The following is a 20,708-nucleotide window of genomic DNA, read 5'->3' on the forward strand; positions in this document are numbered from 1 at the left end:
TGAAAAAATGCATCACCTCTGCTCTCATTGCTGCTCCTGTATGCTTCTCCTGAAAAAACTGTCTGCATGCGCTTTGCTCTGTGAAAGTGGTTGCTTGCAAGCTGGCTAACACGCCGGCAAGTTGATTCATCGTATTGAAATGTACGCGCTACCAAGGATACATAACACAGATGAACAGGTTACCCATCCTGGAATTTAGCGTCGCATTGTAAGCGCTGCAAAGGAAGATGCAAACCAATGTTTGAAAGAGCGGAGATAGTAGGTCATGAAAGTGAATTCGAAGAAAAATTGCTTACGTATTTTTGATTGCAACTACCAATGAAAGAACGTGGATTGGCTATCCGTCAATCGCACTCAGTAAAAGCGATACCGAAATGGTCACTCTAAAAGCGCGAATAGGCAAGGTGAAACTGCTGGAATGCATGGATAACAATGCTTGTGGTCATGATATCCGGCCATCTGTATAAAAATGTGTCATCAAAGAGTAATAAACTTTTGTAAATTTGCACTTACAATGTGCGCCCTGTTTCCTTGTGTTTTGTATGCTTAGTAGCGCCTCCATTTGAATCGGTTTGCTAGAAGAACGGCAGATTGGGCGAGTTGGAAATGCTCCATAATATTAAAGCAGCGCTAAGCAACCATCAGCGCCTGTGTGTGTGTTCCCTTCTTTCTTCGTCCTTGTTGCTTAGCGCTGCTTTAATATTACGGTTTGCTAGCTTTCTTGAAAGGTGGGAGTCCCGAGTCTCATATTAATGTTCAAGGCGACTGGCGCGCTACTAAAATAGAAAGCAACTAGCAGCAACTGCTCCTTACGCTTAAATATAATGCCTCATAGATAAAAAAAATGTCAACACATTAAATCGAAGGTGGAGTTATGAGACAGCTAGGCTACGAAAACGGTTCACTTCAATCCCTTTTATTATTGAACGGATTGTGAGCCTTCATTTTTGTTACACTAAAAATTCACGTCTAAGATAGAAATTTCAATGCTTGCACAAACATGTGCGCATCGCTTATAGTAATCTACTTAGTAGTATACGATCAGCGTCTTGAAACCCCACCGCAAAAGCAGCTGCACCTCATTCTTCGATTGAAAGAGGTACTCCATTCATGAGCTCAATTTAACTGCACTGCTATAGGGTTCCGTGCTTCTAAAGCAAATAAAGGAACACTTATATGTACTAATGACGTGGGCGAGTGAAACATCTCGCAAGCTAGCAAGATATTAAAGCCATTCTAACTAGCTCGCGTCGAACTTGTTAGGTTTTCTGTGTTCTCTTTATTCCGCCTGTTAGATCGCCGTTAGCATCAATAATCAAAGATAACTTATGCTATCTGCAACCATTATTTTTTCATGACCAAACCAGTGAATAGATTTATTTGGTGTAGTGGCGGTGGTTTAAACAAAAGGAAATTCGGTTCCATATCCTAATTCTATAGCTTGCACATCATCCTCAGTAGCACAAGGTGGCGGGCCCATGCGGGTCAGACATGGGCAGTGAAAGCTGGTGGCTGCCGGCAGTAAACCTACATGGGTCCCTCGTGGGCGAAGTGCTGGCAAAAAAGGTTTGGGCTGCCACTTTTATGCCTGAGTGGGCCCCTCGTCAGCTACGAATGGGCTTAAAAAGAGCGACCAGCCCACCTGGGTCCCACCACAGATACATGCGTGCAACAGTGCGGGCTCTATCATGGCGAAGTGTGGGCAGCCCCTCTTGGGGCTGCCCGTGCAGCGCCTTGAGGGAACCACGGTGGTTTTGTGTGGGCAGAGAGATAGTATTCCAGCCTTCGGCCTACATGGGTCCTGTGTGGAAAATACAGGGGCTAAACTTTGGGCTGCACAGCGGCGAAGCGTTGTAGGCATGCAGTTTGGGCTGTCTGAGCAACGCTTACGTTGGTCCCGCATGGGCTAGGCGTGGGCACATTTGTCATTTCCGCATCTTCCCCACCTCCATCCCAAACAGGGTATGAAAGGGCTAAACATGGGTTTTATGCATGCCACCACAGATACATGCGGCCAACAGTGCGGGCTCTATCATGGTTCAGTGTGGGCAGCCCCTATTGGGGCTGCCCGTACCGCACCTTGAGGGAGCCACGGTGGTTTTGAGTGGGAAAAGAGATAGTATTCCCGCCTTTGGCCTACATGTGTTCTTTGTGGAAAATACAGCGGCCAAACCATGGGCTTCACAGTGGCGAACTGTTGTAGGCATGCAGTTTGAGCTGACGGAGCACCACCTACGTTGGTCCCGCATCGGCTAGGGGTGGGCGCATTTGTCATTCCCGCATCTTCCCCGCCTTTATCCTAACCAGGGTATGAAAGGGCTAAGCATGGGCTGCATGCAGTTCGTGTGCATAAAATATGGGGTTACATGATGGTGAAGTGCGGGCAAACCCAATAGAGGCAGCCCCTGCAGCACCCTCAAGGATCCAAGGAGGCTAGCTGCGTGTGGGCAAACATACAGTATTCCCGCCTACAGCCTACAAAGGCACTGCGTAGAAAATACGTGGGCGTCGCATGGGCATATATCAGCCATTCCCACACCTTCCCCGCCTACATATCTGGTAGAAAAGGGCTAAGTGTGGACTATGCAGTGCCAAAATGTGTGTGCGTGAACCTGGGCTATACGATTTTGAATTGCGGGCAACCGCGATGGGGGCTTGCCGTGCATCACTCTGACGACACTTTGTGTGGAAACAGGAGTATATTTCAGCCTGTAGCCTTCGTAAGTCCTGCGTCGATTATTCTGGAGTTTACAGTGCAGAAACATCACGCGTAATGTAACCGATCGTTGCCAGGCGACACCTATGGACATGTAGTTCCACTTACATTAGCCTGGCTGCATATCCTACATTACATGTAAAAGGGCTGCATGGGTACCACAGCGATGGAACATGGGCGCATTGGTGAAGTGCGGGCATATATATATGCTCAGTATATGGGCTGCCACTCAGCACGTTGATGAAGCCAGACGAATGTGGGCAAATAGCTTGCATTCCCGCGTTCAAGCTAAATATATTCTGCATAGAATATGCAATTAAGCATGTAATTTAAGTTACATGCGCTTCAAAATGACAAAGCATATAGGTAGACGAATTCCGGCTGCCAGCAATAACTGAGACGGTCCCCTCTTCCGACCTATACTCTGGTACAGTTGTTCTTGTCAGTTTTGTTGGGAGTCATTTGATAATTTGAATTTTTTATGGTCCCTTGATGTTCTATTTAATGAGATTTTGCAGTAATACACATTTTCTTGAAATCTACAATAGAACCTTTGAGATTAACTTTTTTTTTTTGAAGTTGAGTAAAGCAGACTTGTTCTGCAGATCATATCTTTGTAGCATAGGGCGAAATGTGGTGTACGAGAAACTTGGTGCTGTGCTAAAAAATATGCAGTGAAAGCTCGTTAATCCGGTCGCCAAAAGACCAGAAAGAAAAGAAAAAGCTAAGAAAACAATTTGTAAAGTTGTTCTGCAAGGAGCTGAAACATTGTCGCCTGCTTGTGACATGAAAACTGCACGGCAGTGATGCACGGAGGCGCGGAGCGCCTTAGTCTAACTGCAATTTTGTAACAGTTCGCAGCATATATTTACCATGACGCTAATAGCCACGCTAATAGCCACGCGCCAGCGCCTGGCGTGCTTCCCAACGCCGTTCAAATCCAGCGCGCTGCTGCCAGGTCACGTGGCCGGACGCAGCACACCCTCCTCCCCTCCTCTCCCTCGGTGCATTCCGGAATGATATCCGGCTAGGCCTTACGCCGCGCCGTGCCGTGGCCCGTGCTGCTGCTGTTCGTGTGCTGTTTGTGTCTGATTTCAAAATCGTTCCTTCAAACTTCCGTTTGGATTTCCTGCTTATCGTAGCTTGCGCCACGTGTCAGCAATGCAGCCGTTCGCGTACTTTGTGAAAAGTGACCGCGCCGAGAAGCATGCAGCCGTTTCATATTGACAACACGTTCGGCTTCAACCGTAGCAGCCGCGAAGCAAGAGAAGAAAGCGGTTACTGGAATGCGTAGAGTCTTCGTTTCCAGGTGAGACCCATAGTGTAGCGGAAGAGTGCGCGCAATTTGCGACCGCGAAAATAAACGAGCGAGTGCAAAGGCGAGAAGAAGCGCAAGGGACGAGCCTCTGTCAGATCTCTCCTGTTTGTTTCCCTTCGGCATTGCGCGTGAGTCACTGGTTGTTTCCGCGGCAGCAAAGTGCATTCCACATGGAATCATCAAACTGCTGGTCCGTCAGTGTTCACAGATGCGTTGCGACGCGAGCGCCGAGGTGTATGCATAGATACGTTTGCTGAATGGCAGGCATGCGTAGGAGTCCTAAATGTAAATGTGGCAATTGTATACCACCCAGCAAGGCGCATGACTATGTTTTGGGCTTTCGTTAAGGTGGCTGCCCGACTTTCTGTTCATTATTCGACTTGGGACGTGATCGTGCACTGCCTGCACGCGTGTTTTTGACGCCGGTATCGGCCCGTTGCGGACTGCCGATAGCGTACGCCGCTCGGTCTGTTTAGCGTTGTGTTATTCGCTACGCGTATGTTCGTCTTTATAGTGATCTGATGTGGCGTCTTAAGGTTGCAACACACCTCTACGAGCCGATTACACAAGCTGTCAAGCTCAGAGTGGGAGGGGTGTGACGCGTCAAGGCATGCAAGAGACTGAGTGAATTGAAGCGACGCGTCACTGCGATACCACAACAGGTAGCTGGCTGCTTGATCACTTTTGTAACATTGGTAACGTTGCCTGCAGCTGTAAAGATCTTCTAGTTGCTGGCGGTCGTGAATAAAAATCATTGCTAAATGATGACTAAGAAGTAGCCCTAGAAAAAGAGCGCTTTGTAGCACTTTCAAATTAAGTGGTATTGAATAACCTAAGTAGTACAGAGCTTATCATAAAAACTAGTGTGAGCAAGTGGCGTTATGTATTTGAATTTTGGCTGTTTAAACATTTTCTTGTGGTTGTGTGAAATGCCAGCAATACAAATAATTATCAGGAAGTGCCAGGCATTGTGGATGCAAAATACACAGCTGGAAATTACGATGTTATGCAGGTGAAGTGCCTTCTCTTCAGTAGTGAAGAGGTGTGAAAAGAGCTTCATCGGAGAAGATGTCTCCACTGTCCAGATTTGTTGCTGTTCTTGTCTGTGCCCGTTCAGCGTACATTGCAGAGCACAAGTAATGTGTTGAGTTTTCTCAGATCTGTTTTTTTCACCTCTGCATTGAGATCAGTGTGTTGCAATGTCTGCTTTGGACCAGAACGTTGATGGCATGTATTGGCATTCCCCTATTCAAAATAACGTGTGTGTCTCTTCTCAATAGGTCATCATCAGATAGTGCCAGTTTCATGCTCAGAAAGAAGCAGTGCTTAAATACAGGGGGGTCTCGGCTGGCCTCGGAACCCTTACAAAACTAACGAGGAATCTGAGACTCCCTGTACTAGAATGTAGGGAGCGTATGAATCCGAAGCAAGCAACCAATTTTCTTTTTCTTGTTAGTGGTGGTTGGAACATTCCTCCTCTCATTTCTAAAATTTCGTGGTGATTTTTAGCAAGAATAACTTTTTCTTATAGCCAAGACGCAAAAAATGCATCGTTGACAGCATAACACACAGGGTGGAAGAAGAAGGGAAACCCGCACCCTCATACCACGATTGAGTCCAGAGCTGGCCGCCCAGCTCCAAGGCTACACAGCAACAACGAGCACACTGGCATAGCCTCAGCTCAGCCGCTTTCTATCTCTCCATGTCTAGTTCTCTCCCCACCTGTTCTCGAGTCACTAGAGACCCCTTCAATGCAGCCAGGCTTTAAAAAATGCCAATATGAAGTATTGGGCTACAGGGGAGCTTTCTAAGGTGATATTACAGCATGAGAACAATGCTTTTATTCTTTTTTCCTCTAGTATCCATCTCCCATGGCACTCCTCATAGACAATCATAGTAGAAGGATAACGATGTCCAGCTTCGGCAGTAATGCCGATGTCACATGGCACTCCTCAGAGACTGGTCCAGCAAATACATCTTATTTCACTTGATGAAAAGAATATGAATGGTGTTATATAGTGCAGCTATGAATGCACCTCAAAGATGAAACATTAATTGGACTTGACAGCTTCTCTTCTGTGGCGTCTCACTGTATAACGAAAGTAAAAACAGCGCTAATTTTTACACAAACCACAGAGAAAGAACAGACAGGACAGCGCCCGTCCTGTCTGTTCTTTCTGTGTTGTTTATGTAAAAATTAGCGCTGTTTTTACTTTTGTTACACAATGTTACACCAACTTGTCCAGCAAGAGGTACTGTTAAACGACCTTTTCACTGTAGTTGCAATATTTTTACTGCCTCTGGATCTGAGTGGAAAATAAGCACCGTCTACTGCAAACTTCTCCAAGGTCTGTTGAATTATAGCCTGTGCACAAAAAAGCTAAAAGTGCTAAATGAAAAAAGGTGAATGTAAACCATAAATTGTTACCTCTGTGATTATCTTGGTCAGTTTTGATTTTTTTTGCCATTTGACTTGCTTGGTGATGACACTGTGCAAGTTCAGTGAATATACTTGCTCTAATACACTTACAGGAAATTAGGAGCTTGTAGTGACCTGTTTGACACAGGAAATTAGGAGCTTGTAGTGACCTGTTGGACTCAGCCTTTCGGCATGCTACCTGATATCATAGTTCAACAAAGATTGAAAGAAACTGCATACACTATGGACACCAGATGTTTGCTTGCGTCTGTTTTCAAATGCCTCAGACATTAATGTGCAGGCGCGGACAGAAGTAAACGGAGCGCGCCGCACAAGAAAGAACTGCTTTTCAGCGCCGCCTAGCAAAACCACACGTAAGCTCAAAATCGCGACACGCATATGCAGGCCCTCTACCGGCGGAACCCTCTCATTGCTCCGCTCGCATTCGGCCGTAGTCAGGCTCACGCTGATGATGATTATGGTCAGATGGTTGCGCCCTTAGTAGCGAGCGGGCATTTCGGAGCACACAGACAGCTGCCTTGATGCCACAAATCCCGCGGGGGCGACGCTATCATTATGTCGTTTCATCTGTGACAGCTGTAGGTGCGTTTCCATCGCAAATAGCACGCGTTCTTCGAACTTCAGTTGCCTCTGGGATTCATTTCCATCTCGCTATAGACCAAATAAACTCAAAGCACTCAATCCACCACCGCAGTTTTGGGTTCTTTTAATGCAGTTACCGTTCATTTTCGGCTTGCTCCTACGAGGAACCGACGGAGCGGCAAAGCATGCGCCCTGTGTGTCTGTACTGCACCATAATGCTCCTGCATTGGAACCTCGCCTAGGAGGTCAGCTTAAAATGAGATGAAACCGCCGCTCTTGGTGCTTTTTGAAGCGCGATCCAGCGTCCCAAGGATAGTGACTGCTTCCAAATGTGCTGGATGCAGCTGTTGGGTTTCCACACCTATATCCTCAAACAGACCAATGGCTATATGTAACCGGTAGCAGTGAAGTAATACAGCTCGCACAGAAGAGTTTGGATCGCTTGCCGGGTTCTGTCCTTGCTCATACTCTGATTAGTGGGCGATCACGGGTACTTAATGCCGCATTTCGCACGCGGGGCACGCAACAGGGACGCACGGCTGCCTCGGCATTCGTGTGGGTGAGACAGCAGGTGCTTGTAGTCATCCTAAGATCCGAAGGTGCATGCAAAGTGATTACCATGAGCTCTGCTCCGCACATGACATCGCGATACGCAGCGCACTGTCTCGGTGGTGATAAGAGCAGGATCCAGTATAGGGGCAGTTTGTTTCGGGGGAGACAGGCAGGGTGCATGCACTAGTGCTGCGTCAGCGCCTGGTAGGGACAAGGCGAATCATCAGTGATAACTGTAGAAAATTAACATAAAACTGCGGCAGTATGCCGAGTGTTTCGAGCCCGTTTGCTTGCGAGTGAGACGCAGCAGAGTCCCAGGGGCAGCAAAAGTTCGAAACACGCGGGTTGTTTGCGGCGCAAACACGCCTCCAGCTGTCTCAAACGAAGCGGCTTAATGGTAGAGCCGTCCCCGCGCAATTTGCCTTATCAAGACAGCGGTCTTTGTTTTCCGAAATGTTCGCTAGCTACACAGAACACGACCATCCGATCATGATCATCATCAGCACGACACAGACGCCGGACGAATGCGAGGCAAGCGGAGCATTGAGAGGGTCGCGCCGGAAGCGGGCCTGCACATGCGCGTGGCGATTTCGAGCTTTCGTCTGGTTTGGCGAAGCGGCGCTGACACGTAGTTCTTTCTTGTGCGGCGCGCTCCGTTTACTTCTGTCCACGCCTGTACATGGACCACCCCGTGATATTTGCTCTATGACTGGTAAATAATTTATAATTGTCTTTCTCCTTGTTGTTTGAGCATTATCAACCGAACGATGGCTGCGACGTGTAGTTGGTTTTCCGGTCATGTCAAAAGCAAGAAAACTGGTAATATAACTGCTGCTATGGCATTTGTTGTCATTCCAGCTTTTGAAACAGGCTGTTTTAGGTGTTGTAGGGAATAAAAACTGCATATCAACATTTATATTGTAGCCTTTTCCATGCCTCAGCAGACCTAAAGGCCAACTAGACATCACAGCCATCATTCGGCTGATCAAGCCTAAACAACATCAGAGAAGGAAATGGAAATATAAATTATTTAATGGTAGGCAAATAGCATTTGGGGATTCATGTATTCTAATGTCTAATGCAGCGTTTAAAAAAATTATGTGACCAAAATTATGTTTTTATATTCCTTGAAACCTATTTTTTAGGTGTTGTCTATTTCACTGTTCTCAATTTGCAGAGGTAGCAGTGTTCAGTACTGCTTACCTTCTTTTGTTGTTCTCTTTTCATTCATTGGTTTGGCCCTGTTTTCCTGTGTTATTTTGTGTTCTGTGATCGCATAGTGCATCCCTTCTTTTTTGTTTGTGCACCACTCCTGTTCAGTGATTTTTTTTTGTGGCAGGCCTCATGACAGCTGGCAGCTTTCCTTTCATTTTTGCCTTCTCCTCTGACGGTGCTCATTGTACTAGACAAAATATAGTTTACTGAAAGGCTGAATTCTAAATTGTACAGCGTCATTAAGGTGCACTCTTCCTTTTTAGTACAAGCCATTAATGGTGTTGCCAAGAATCTTATATTGACACAAATTTGTTTACAATTGCAGGGCATGCTTTGCTCTCATGTAGAGTTTGTGCATTCACAGTGTATAGTTTGTACATGGTCTCTTAGTTGGTGACTGACACAGTGGCCTCATTGGCTGACTTTTATATTATTATGATGGTTAGAATTTGTTTTTCTCACTGCTGAGGACCGCCAGGGGGCAGAACAGTTACTATCAGCCTAGGAGGGAAGGAAGAAAAAAGCATAAGGTTGGGCAACAAAGGTACTCCCCAAGGCTCGGTCCTATCACCGACACTCTTCAATATTGCAATGATTGGCTTACCACAGAAATTGACGCGTATAGAAGGGCTCAACCACACAATATACGCGGACGACCTCACCCTCTGGGTTACCAGTGGCAGTGACGCGCACATCGAAGGTACCCTCCAAAAAGCGATCGAGGAAATTGAGTCGTACCTAAAACAAGTAGGACTCAAATGTTCTGCCGAGAAATCTGAAGCGCTCTTTCTCGGCCCACAAAAGAGACGAACAAAGCCCCATGAACATTGGATAACGCTAACGGTAAACGGGGACAAAATACCATCAGTGGAGATGATTAGAGTACTGGGTCTTAGGATACAGACAAACGGTAAGAACACCGAAACGATACGAAAACTCGAATCGAGTGTAAGCCAGACGTGTAGGCTACTCAAAAGAATAGCAAATAAACACGTGGGAATGAAGGAGACGAACCTCTTAAGACTAGTTCAGTCATTTGTAATCAGCAGAATCACATACGTGGCACCATACCTACGGCTAGCCAAAGCAGAAAAAACAAGATTGAAATCCTAATTAGGAAAGGCGTCAAAACCGCTCTGGGCCTCCCCCCGTACACATCCACCCAGAAAATTCTGAACATGGGGATTTCAAACACCCTAGACGAGCTCACTGAGGCTACCAGAGTAGCGCAACAACAACGACTTCTAAGCAGCCATTCGGGGCTAAAAATACTAGAAAAGCTAGGCTTCTAACCTCGAGCGCGGCTCAAACACACGGAGAATATCCCAACAGACATAAGGAACAAAATCAGAATCCCACCACTCCCAAGGAATATGCATCCGGTACACCATGAGGGTAGGCGAAAGGACAGAGCGAAAGCTCTGCAGAAAAAATTAGCCAATAGACAGGACGTGGTTTACACGGACGCGGCGGAATATGAAGGCAGAACGGGTTTCGTAGCCCTGGCGACCAGGGAGGGCGGAGACCGAGTCTCGTGCTGCAGCACCCAACAGAGTGATGCAACAGCGGCTGAGGAGGTAGCCATTGCGCTGGCTTTAACTCAACGGAATGTTAGGGTGAATATAACAGATTCCAAATCGGCTATCCGCAACTACAACGCAGGCAGGGTATCTGTCGAAGCAGTCAAAATTCTCACAGTCGGCCCGACACCGGCAGAACTAATTAACCTTTTTTGGACTCCGGCCCACGAGGGCCTCCGGGGAAACGAGACAGCGCACGCATTGGCCCGAGGACTCACACACCGGGACCCCAATGCGGTCTCGTCGAGTAGAGAGTCCCTTCAGACGAGCGAGGAGCTGAACACGTACCAAGATATTCTTAACCATTACAGATTAGGAAGACAGACATTACCTGGAGCATGCAAGGGCCTCAGCAAAAAGGAAGAGGTCATATGGAGAAAGTTACAGGCGGGAGTTTTTCCGAACCCACTCGCACTAAGCAGATGGCATCCGGCGATCCAAGACCCCAGGTGTAAACAGTGTAATGAAATAGCAGACATGATCCACATGGTGTGGACATGCCCTAGCCACAACGAACCAGACAGGAATATAGAGTCCTGGGAGGCTTTAATGGCCAGCCAGAAAGAAGAAGAACAAAAAGAAGTCATCCGTCTGGCCCTGGACACCGCTGAATCCCAAGGGATCCCAGCCTGCTGAAAGGGGAGGAAGATGACGGCGGTCAAGACTCGTCTTTTTCGCCCTCTGATTCCTTGACGGGTGCAAATAAAGTTATTTCATCATCATCATCATCTCACTGCTGATGAGCTTTACAGGAGCTTATGATGCCTTCAACAGTCATGTCTTTTTTATTGCTTTAGTTAGGATACTGAGGCTCAATTGAGCGAGCATCTGGGGCCAAAATACCAGTTTAACTTAGTGCCGTTTGTCAGCTTTCTTTATGATGCGCATAACTGTTCAAGTAGGAAATAATTTCAGGTCTTAGTGGCCCTTCATTTGCTTTTGCTTTTCAGCCTTTATGCCAGATGTCAGATTTTGGAGGATAGTTTGTGACATCCTTCATCACTGAAGTCGGTAGCACAATGTACCAGCCGTGACAATTGGTCATTTTAACTAAGCACCCCACCTTCTCTTTATGAGCACACCAAAGCTGAGATCTGATGGCAACTTTGATGAGTATTGACACCTGAAGTTGTCTTTTTGCAAGCATAATGTTACGGACCAATTTAAAATTTCCTTTTGCTATTGTTTGAAATCATGTTTTTGCTTGCTGTCAAACTCGCTCAACGGCACTTTCATTGTGAAAATTAGTGTAACACTTGGAAAAGGCAGCCAGGTCCTTCATTGAATGTGAGTGGTGCACACTGAGAATCCTGCTCCTGCAGCAAATCTTGTGGGTCATATTGGAGGTTGTGTTAAAAAGTAATGAAGCATAGATATGAAAATGGTGATACACAGTTATTACCATTTTGTGGCCCTTGACCAATTTCTGCCTTTAAAGGCACTGTACTAAAAAGAAACTGAAGTGCACCAGAGCCGCTTGAAACCTTTTGTGTGAAGAAAAGGCATACTGACTGTGCTCATGACAATTTGATGATTGTGCAAAATTTTAAAATGACCATTTTACTACTTCTTTATGAACATGTACTCTCTAGTGTCAGATAAGGTGTAATGACAGAACTTGTCTCTACTTTTTCTTTGCACTTCAGTTTTGTTTCTGTTTATATTTTGTATTTCTTAGCATGAACACCACAGGCCATGCACTCCTGTATTACTTTGTATAAGGAAACTGGCAAGTCCAGCGTCTCTGCGTGTGGGCCCCTGTTTGAACACTTTTCTATGGCACTAAGTTGTTTGCCTTGGACTATATCAATAGCTCATGCGCTTCTAACTGAAAAAATGTTAAGTAATGTTTCGTTCAATTTTGACTATAAGAACTTTGCTAACTAGGCAGCATGTTGAGGACACATTAGATTTACTGCAGGTCAACCGGCATTAGTGCCTTGCTTGACAAGGGCATGGGCAAGAACTGCAATTAAAAAATTGCTCTTACCAGTCAGTGCGAAGTCGCCGCGGTGGCTGAATGGTTATGGCACTCGGCTGCTGGCCCGAAAGACGCGGATTCGATCCAGTCTGCGGCGGTCAAATTTCTATGAAGGCGAAATTCTTGAGGCCCATGTACTGTATGGTGTCAGTGCACTCTAAAGAACCCCAGGTGGTCGAAACTTCTGGAGCCCTTCATTACGGTGTCTCTCATAGCCTGAGTCGCTTTGGGACGCTAAACCCATATAAACCAAACCATAAACCAAACCAGTCACTGCGTGTTGATTTAAACAATGACAGTGCTCCTACTATTTTTATTTTCAGTATTTGCTACCACACATACTAATCTGCGATTTTCAAGGATGAAGTCAATTTTTTCAATAATTGTGCAGTTAAAGTTGCATGTTCTAAAATTCGAAGAAAGCAGTTGCCTTTTGTACGTCACACTGCTATCAGAACTCACCACTATTGCATGACACCATCAACATCAAGGTGCAAGCCTTGTGTTGGTAATAAACGAAATGATTTCTTACTTTCTTGCTTCAACAGGCGTTAGAGCATACTGCTGTTGTTGCTGTGAAGCGTACAAATACAATTATTATCATATTCCTGGTTGCAAATATGGCTAAGAATTTTTATATGCATGTTCTTTTTCCTTTAGGTGTATCTGAATTCAAGGTAGAGAAGGCAATTTATGACACCGTGAAGGGAATCCCAAAGGATGCAGTATTTCACAAGAGGGCTGCCATTCCCATCTGGTCAACAGAAGCAGTTGTACTATGCAGTTCCAGTGGCAAGTGCTCAGGAGGTGACAGCGGAAGGCAAGGAAAAGGTTCTCCACAAGGCTCAGAATAGAGGGCTGGGATAGTCGGTTCTGGGAAGAATTATGAGACATCATTCCAGCGCACAAAAATTATGTCCGGTGTCCGTGGTGTCTATCCTCTTTGTTCGTGTATTTTTGTGCGCTGTAGTGTGAAAAATGGATGCACTGAGAGGTAATTGCTAGCTGTAGCTGGATTTATCTCAGGGGCATATACTCACTCCATCAGTGTATGTGAGGATTACGACTCAGGTTTGTTAGTGGTTTATAATATGAAAGCGCCAAACAAAGGATAATGCCAGACATACAAGACGTGATCAAATAATTGTATATGTCTTCATGTGAAAGTTTATTTACAGGAGGTTAATTGATGGGTGCAGTTAGCTTGTGTGAGGATAAAAGCAGCTTAAAAGCCTGGGCTCTATGTGCAGTGCGGCAGTGCATGATCAGTGAAATTACTCATAACGAACAACTTTCAGTGAATATGTACTTCTCATGCCATGGAAACAGAAGACGGACAGTACTTAGCAGTAATTTGCCCTGAAGCTTGGATTTTAGGTACTGAGGCCTAAGTGATGCTGATTCAGTATAGGCATTCGTGGGTGCCGCCACATTTGCCATCGTCCATGAATCCTCTGGTTGCCTCTCCTTAACAACGAAAATTTGTATGTTATAACTTGTAGCCATCACTGAAAGCATTTTGCATGAAAATAAGCTTGAATTGAATGCTAGCTGGCCTATTGTTTGACTGTCAGATGCCATGATAGAAGTGACTGTTAGAGTCCATCATGTAGGCCATAATGAGCCCCTATTTGCCCTTACCTTCTCTGCTCTCTTGTCTAGCTGTTATGCATACAGTTTTACAAGTCACGTTCTAACTTCGGCTACTTCAGTTTACATGTAGAAAAATTTTGGCTACTTTTTACTCAAGCATAGGTGTGCTTGAGCACTCTTTCGCTAGATTTGCTGCATGCTTTGTAAAAATAGTTTGTAGCATTGAATATGACAAAGCATATCTTAGCTACTTTTTTTCACACTTAGCAGGGACGGCCCAGTGGGGCTTGTATAGATGGCTCGAAGTGGTTGCAATACATTGTTGCATACATTTTGGGAGGAATCACGCGACTTGTGTGTTATGTATATGTGTGGCAGTAGACATTGCTACTTTGGAAAGGGCGCCGGTCTGCCATACAATGTCAGCGAAGCTTAAAGAACCCCACTTGGTCTAAATTAATTTGGAGTCCTGCACTACAGTGCCCTGAAGCCATTATTGTTATCTGCCTTGTTGTGAGAAGCGGCTCTTGCAAGTGATCTGCCTGCTTAGAACCAGTCAACTGGTTCAGCTTATTCACTTAACTCGTAATCAACTCGGACATTTTTTTTTAACTGGAACCCTAACGCCTGGATGCACAAGAAGAAGTGCATCTCACTGGAAGAGGGGGCGTGCAAGGCACCATAGTGGGCAATGCGCAGTACGCAGAATCTAGTGTGGGTTTTGTATGTGTGCAGGTACTGTGCAGTGAACTGCACCAGAGGCTCAGGATGTGTATAGCAAGCTATACCTAAACAAAACTGATGTGCGCTCAGGTAGCTTTTGTTTCAATACATTCAGCAGGAAAAATAATCTGGCAACTTTTTTTGCACATCTGTTGGGGGTTTTACCAGTGCCAGAGTTCAGAGTATCTTGTTTAAGGTTTCCTTTTCAATCATTAACATTCCAGCCTTGTCATTTTGTATGTGGCATTCAGCTGAAAACAAATTTCACCAGTCAGCTTTTTATGCTTTGCTGCCACTATTTTCGAAGAAATGAAGAAGAATGGTCTTCTAAACAGATGCAGCCAACCGGTGCTTTACAGTTCTGCACCCTGTGCGCATAAAAAGTCTCAATGCATGGATTTTGTCACCCTGAAATATTCTTGCATCAAATATTTTTTTTGTGGAACTACATCTTATCTCCTTTTGTGCCCGTCTTTATGGGCATCTTGTAATCATTTATCTAATTCCTTAATTCCTCTTATTTTTTGTTTTCTGCAGAAGTAGAATTTTCATATCGATTTATTCCTCTAGGTTGCCAATTATTAGTATCTCTGAGCCTGGTCATTAATCAAATTACCGGAGATACTAGAGTGCTGTTGATTGTCTCAGAAAGCCTGACTTTGTGTTAGGACTGTCATGCTCAATATCAGCTGCAACACCAAAATATGATAGGAATTCAGATTATGATGCAGGCATACCCAGCTGTGTTGTAAATATATGCAGTTAGTTATGAATACAAAAGAAAAGCACTTAGCGCAATAATTTGCACTTTCATTCACACAGCATGATGATGAACAGGGGCACGAGAAGAGGCACCTCAAAGTGTTTTTCTGTGTCTTCGTCCTTGTCCGTGTTCATCATTGCACTGTGTGAATGAAAGTGTGAAATACTAGCTCATACAGACACTGATTTCAAGCAAATTAATGCAAGTGGTGTGCTTTATGTGAGTAGCATTGATTTACTATAAAGCAGAAGACAGCTGATTTATTGCAGAGGCATTGCAAGTCATATTGAATGCGTAGTATATGTTTGCACCACTGAGCTAAATTCAATAGCAGTATTTGCTGGTTGTCTTTGCACTGGGATATATTATAGTGTATTTCACACAAATTCTTGATTTTGTTCTGTTGTAGTTCTTCAGGCATTGTGGCTCCACAGCTGGAGTCAAGCAGCTGTCAGGGAAATGTAACCTATTCTACTTTTCAGAAAAGATGCACGCTATGATGCTAGGGGCCTCCATCTTGACTACACTGCCAATTTTGTCTACCAATGTAGCTAAGGATGCTTTTTTGAAAATATGAGCATTTTTTCTTTCTTTACGATACGTGCTTGCTCTTAGTCTTCGGCAAGTACAGAAATGATGTGGTTATGTGCATGCTCCAGTGTACAATCATGTGAAAAATTATGACACTGCGAGTGTGTGCCACACTATGCCTAACTGCGTGCAGGTGCCATCTAATGAAATGCCGCCTGTTTGTGCTAGTCCTTCGTCTTGTGTCTCGTTCGTGTTGCGCTGTGAGCGAAAATGAACACTTACCAACTCGCCCAAGTTTCCGCCTTGCTGATCGTGCCATCAAAGCTGGCGCAGCGAGATTGGGGGATGCTAGTGCACCTGTCTCGACATCAGGAGTGCTTGCCGTTTTACACCATTTGGCGTGCATTTGCAGACATCTGTTAATTTTTCTCACGATAGTATGTCCAAACTCACAGCATCTCAATCAAGACATTCTACGGTACACCAACCAAACCAAATCGAATGGTACACCGATCACACCAGGAAACACTAAACCAAAGCACGCCAGAGCCGGTATCAGACAAGCGGGTCACAGCACAGAACACCAGACCAAAACACACTAAAGTACACCACACTGCGCAACATCAGAACCCGTGTCTGAATATCTTGGTCTGGTCGGAACATCAGAAACGGTCACACCAGAACCTGTGTCTAAAAAAGACAGTTTGGTGTAAACACAAGAAACGGGCTGGTGTTTTTTTCGACTGGGTATATGGCATTTCTTTCAATTTTGCTATGAACTACAGGCAACGTATTGATTCATTTTAATGTAATTTTGATGCATAGTGTTTTTTTCAGCTGTAGTTTATTTTTAGCCCTCTACATATGGTGAGTCCACTTAAGATTAAGTTGGGACTTCGAAATTGCCTCCTATTGCATTTGGATTTGTAGACCTGAAAGCTTCATTTTGTACAAGTGTATTTGAAAGAGGATTTGCTGTGTATATAATCTAGCCTACCACAAGAAATTGACACAAGCATTAGCCTTGCTGTTCATAGTGGCAGCTGACGGTTTTGTTTTTACATCACTCATTTAGCTCCTGACTACAATTTTGCCTTGGTTGAAGATGGCCTTAAAGTAATGGCTTCAATTTTTCCCCCTCCTTATCTTATTGTTTGGGAAGCGTATGCCATTGAGTCATGCATAAAAGGAAGTTAATATGACGATGCAAAGATGGGCGTTTAGAAGAAAACAGAGAATTCTGTTATCATTAAGCTGAGTCACACCACTGTGATCATAGGTCTGTTTGAGTCCTCTGTATTATCCTGTTCTACATCCGTCTGATTTTTTGTTGACTTGCACATGGTTTCTCGAAGAGGGAGTTTTATGAATGGTTCAATGAGGCTACAAAACCTATTATGAAGACTAGTGAAGACGCCTGTGGCCCTTATGTACACATTGAAGGGGCGGGGCAAAAAAGCATGTCATGTTATATGCAAAAATCGGGTGTGTGCATAGGTGCCAAGGTAGCTCCCATTCTCAGTGACATTTATCTAAGCCGGGTTGATATGAAAGCTGAGACTGATCTAGCCGGTTATTGCATACGCATTTTCTGTTATGTGGACGATTACCTGGTGCTGGCTAGGTCAGTGAATCCCGAATTTGTGTCAAATGTTCTTGGTATTTTTGCCCGTAATGAGTCTGGGCTGAAGTTCACTCATGAAGACCCTCAAGAAAAAGTCTTGCAATTCCTTTATTTAAAATTCTCTTCTGAACCCAACAATGTCTGTTGGCAGTATTCCCCTAGAAGTGAAAAGCCCCTTTTGAATTACAGGCCCTTTCATTCAAAGCTTGTAAAAAGTGGCATCGTTACGGGATGCTTAGGCATGGCAGTAAAGAAATCTTTTCATAAAATGATGCCCAGTCTCTTAGCCCAAACAGACAGATGTAGGGAAGCTGGTTTCTGGGACTCAGTTCTCGTTTCGAGTGCAGACAAAGTCCTCCATGAGCTGAAATCGTCTGCAAGTATCTCGGGGCTGGAAAAAGGTTCGGAAGAAGGGGGAAGAAAGGTAGTGGTTATGCCATATGTCCACACGCTGTCGCACCGGATTAAAAAAGCGGGGAGCAAGCATAGGTTAAAGGTTCTGTTCCCTGCACCTAACAAGCTAGAATGAGTGCGGGCGGCAGTTCAAAGAAAGCATGAAGGGCGCAGAAGAAATGCTTGCAACATAAATCATGAAAATAGATATGTTTCCTGTAAGACTGGCGTAGTGTATCAAATCCCTCTCCTGTGGCCTTGCCTACATAGGCCAGATTGACCACTGCGTTAACGTGCGGCTCATGGAGCATGCTAATTCTTCAAGAAAGAAACTAACCTAGCTAAGCATTTTTTCACGTGCAAATGTACGCCATTTTTTTGGCGATACTGATGTCGTGTTCGCTCATTCTGACCAGCGCACTAGAGAAGTAGCTGAGGCATTTCATATTATCAGAAAAAGTAATGGGTGCGTGAGTATGCCATCTGTTACATTATCGCTTCGAGAAATCAATATGCTACTTAGTGGGTAGTGGTTCTACAGATATTCACGTGCTTTTAAAGCAGTTTTTTTCTCGTACTGGCACTAGGAGTCTTGTTGGCACTGCGCATGTGCGCTGTTTTTTCGTGTGTGTATCTATGACGTGCTTCTTCCTAATAAAAAATCTGTAGTAAGTTCAGCGCTGGTTTGTGTGTCTCGTCTCTTATATGGTCCGTTTCTGTTGGCGCTTTTGAACCACCACTATGCATCAACACCAACTAGCGCAATCTGTAGTTTTTCTGGAATTTAATTTCTTCTTGACCCTGTTTCGGTTTCATCAGTCGAACGATGACTGTGACATGTAGTTGGGGTTTAATTCACATCAGGCATAAAAAATCGGTTATAATATTGCCAACAGGTCATTTTTTGTCATTCCAGGTCTTGGAAGAGGCTGGATTAAATGTCGTAGTCAATTAAAACTACATATCAGCGATTGTATTAGTTTTTCTAGTTGCATCATGTGACCAAAACATCAGCTTTACAACAATCGGCGTTCGGTCGATGAAACCAAAACAGCATGAGAGAAGAAATTCGATTATAAATTATTTAGCGATGTTGTAGGCAAGTACTACCTGGTAATTCATGTGTTTTATTATCTAACGCAACATTTGACAGAAAGAAGAAAACACGCAATAAATTTAGGTGTCTGTAGTCCTTTAATGGCTAATGCACCTTTCGGTTATTCTTATTATGGATATTTATGTTTATTATGGTTACGGATATTAATAGCTAACCAAATTTGCTGATATTTCAAGCATTGCACATTGTAGCATTGCATAAGACTATGAAGGATTTCCTGAAAGATGTGACTGTAATACTTTGGAAAGTGATTTCTATTCACCATACTGAATATCAATTTGATATGTATGTTTATTTGTTCACTTTTACATCTGCTGTGCAGCGCAGAATCCCAACAGCCACCATGGAAGGCAACAACTGAGTGGCTGCGTTCGTGCGGGGGGCGAGAGACTCGGTTGGCGGTCGGAAAGTTCGGATGAAGTGGGCGGACCCTTCACCCCAGTAATTGGGGCTTTGTATGCAAGAATGCCCAAAATTTCTTGCAAAAACAAATAAATAAATAAGAAGCATTCTTACTTGCATTGTAATTTCAGTAGTAACATGTAGACAAAAATACTGATGAAGTGAAGAAAGCCTCTCTGGGTTGGCAAGGTGGGCCTTAAGTCTAATTGCGTCGGTGGGTTCAAAGGCATTCAGATATTGGTTCTATATGGGTTACCTTTGTTGACTTCCCGCAAGTTATCACCTAAGAAGCCCACTGGGACCACAACGGCTAGACCACAGGGGCCCAGTACGGGCTAGCCCACGGGTGCCCAGTATGGGCTAGCCCACGGAGGCCCGACACGGGCCAGCCCACAGAGTCCCGGCACGGGCCAGCCCACAGAGTCCCGGCACGGGCCAGCCCACGGAGGCCCGGCACGGGCCTGCCCAAGAGGATACAGCGCGGAGCCTTGTGGGGCTATGCAGTAAGCACACTGGGCTGCCCTTGAGGGTCCCCCCCCCCGATGCCGAGTTGCAAATCCCGCACATATCCCACGTCGGGCCCCTATATGTGGGATATGTGGGATGGGCCCGACGTGGGATAGCCCCATTTGTGCTACTGGGGATTGGATGAAACAAAGCCCAAGGTTACTGGAATTTACTGACTGTTTTTACCGGGAGTGGTTTTTAACATTCCACCACGGGAAAGCAAATCAGCGCTATTAGCAGCTTCAGCGTTACACTATTAACATACGACGTTCACAGCTTGCTCCGACCAATTGAGGTTGCTGTGTAAGAGAGATGATCTAAATGTTGCCTTCTTCGTAAAATAATTTAGTTTGTAGCGGCGAAATAAAAATAGGTGTATAAAGTAATCACAATTTTACGTACACTGATACATGCGATTTACAATGATCATCATCATCAGCCTGACTGCGTCCACTGCAGGACAAAGGCCTATCCCAAGTCTGTCCAATTAAACCTCTCCTGTACAAGCTGTAGCCACCGTACCACTGCAAACTTCGTATACCTTTGCTACAGGGGCACGTTCAAATGGCATCTGAGTCGAATGGCACTCTAGACTTGGAATGACATTCGTACTTCTCGGACTTCCGCAGTGCTACACGACACTTTCCAAACGCATTTGAATTTTGCTCAGC

The 20,708-nt window shown here is 44.9% G+C and overlaps 1 long non-coding RNA gene across 1 annotated transcript; it reads left to right on the forward strand.

The window, feature by feature from the left end:
- The first annotated feature begins 3,758 nt into the window (after positions 1-3,758).
- On the forward strand, positions 3,759-19,637 carry LOC144124476 (uncharacterized). The gene is made up of 4 exons (XR_013313194.1): positions 3,759-4,025; positions 5,047-5,170; positions 13,045-13,204; positions 19,451-19,637. It is a non-coding gene; the product is annotated as an uncharacterized LOC144124476 (long non-coding RNA).
- The last annotated feature ends 1,071 nt before the right edge of the window (positions 19,638-20,708 follow it).

Source organism: Amblyomma americanum, chromosome 3, assembly GCF_052857255.1.
Source record: "Amblyomma americanum isolate KBUSLIRL-KWMA chromosome 3, ASM5285725v1, whole genome shotgun sequence".
In the NCBI taxonomy this organism is placed as follows: Eukaryota; Metazoa; Arthropoda; class Arachnida; order Ixodida; family Ixodidae; genus Amblyomma; species Amblyomma americanum.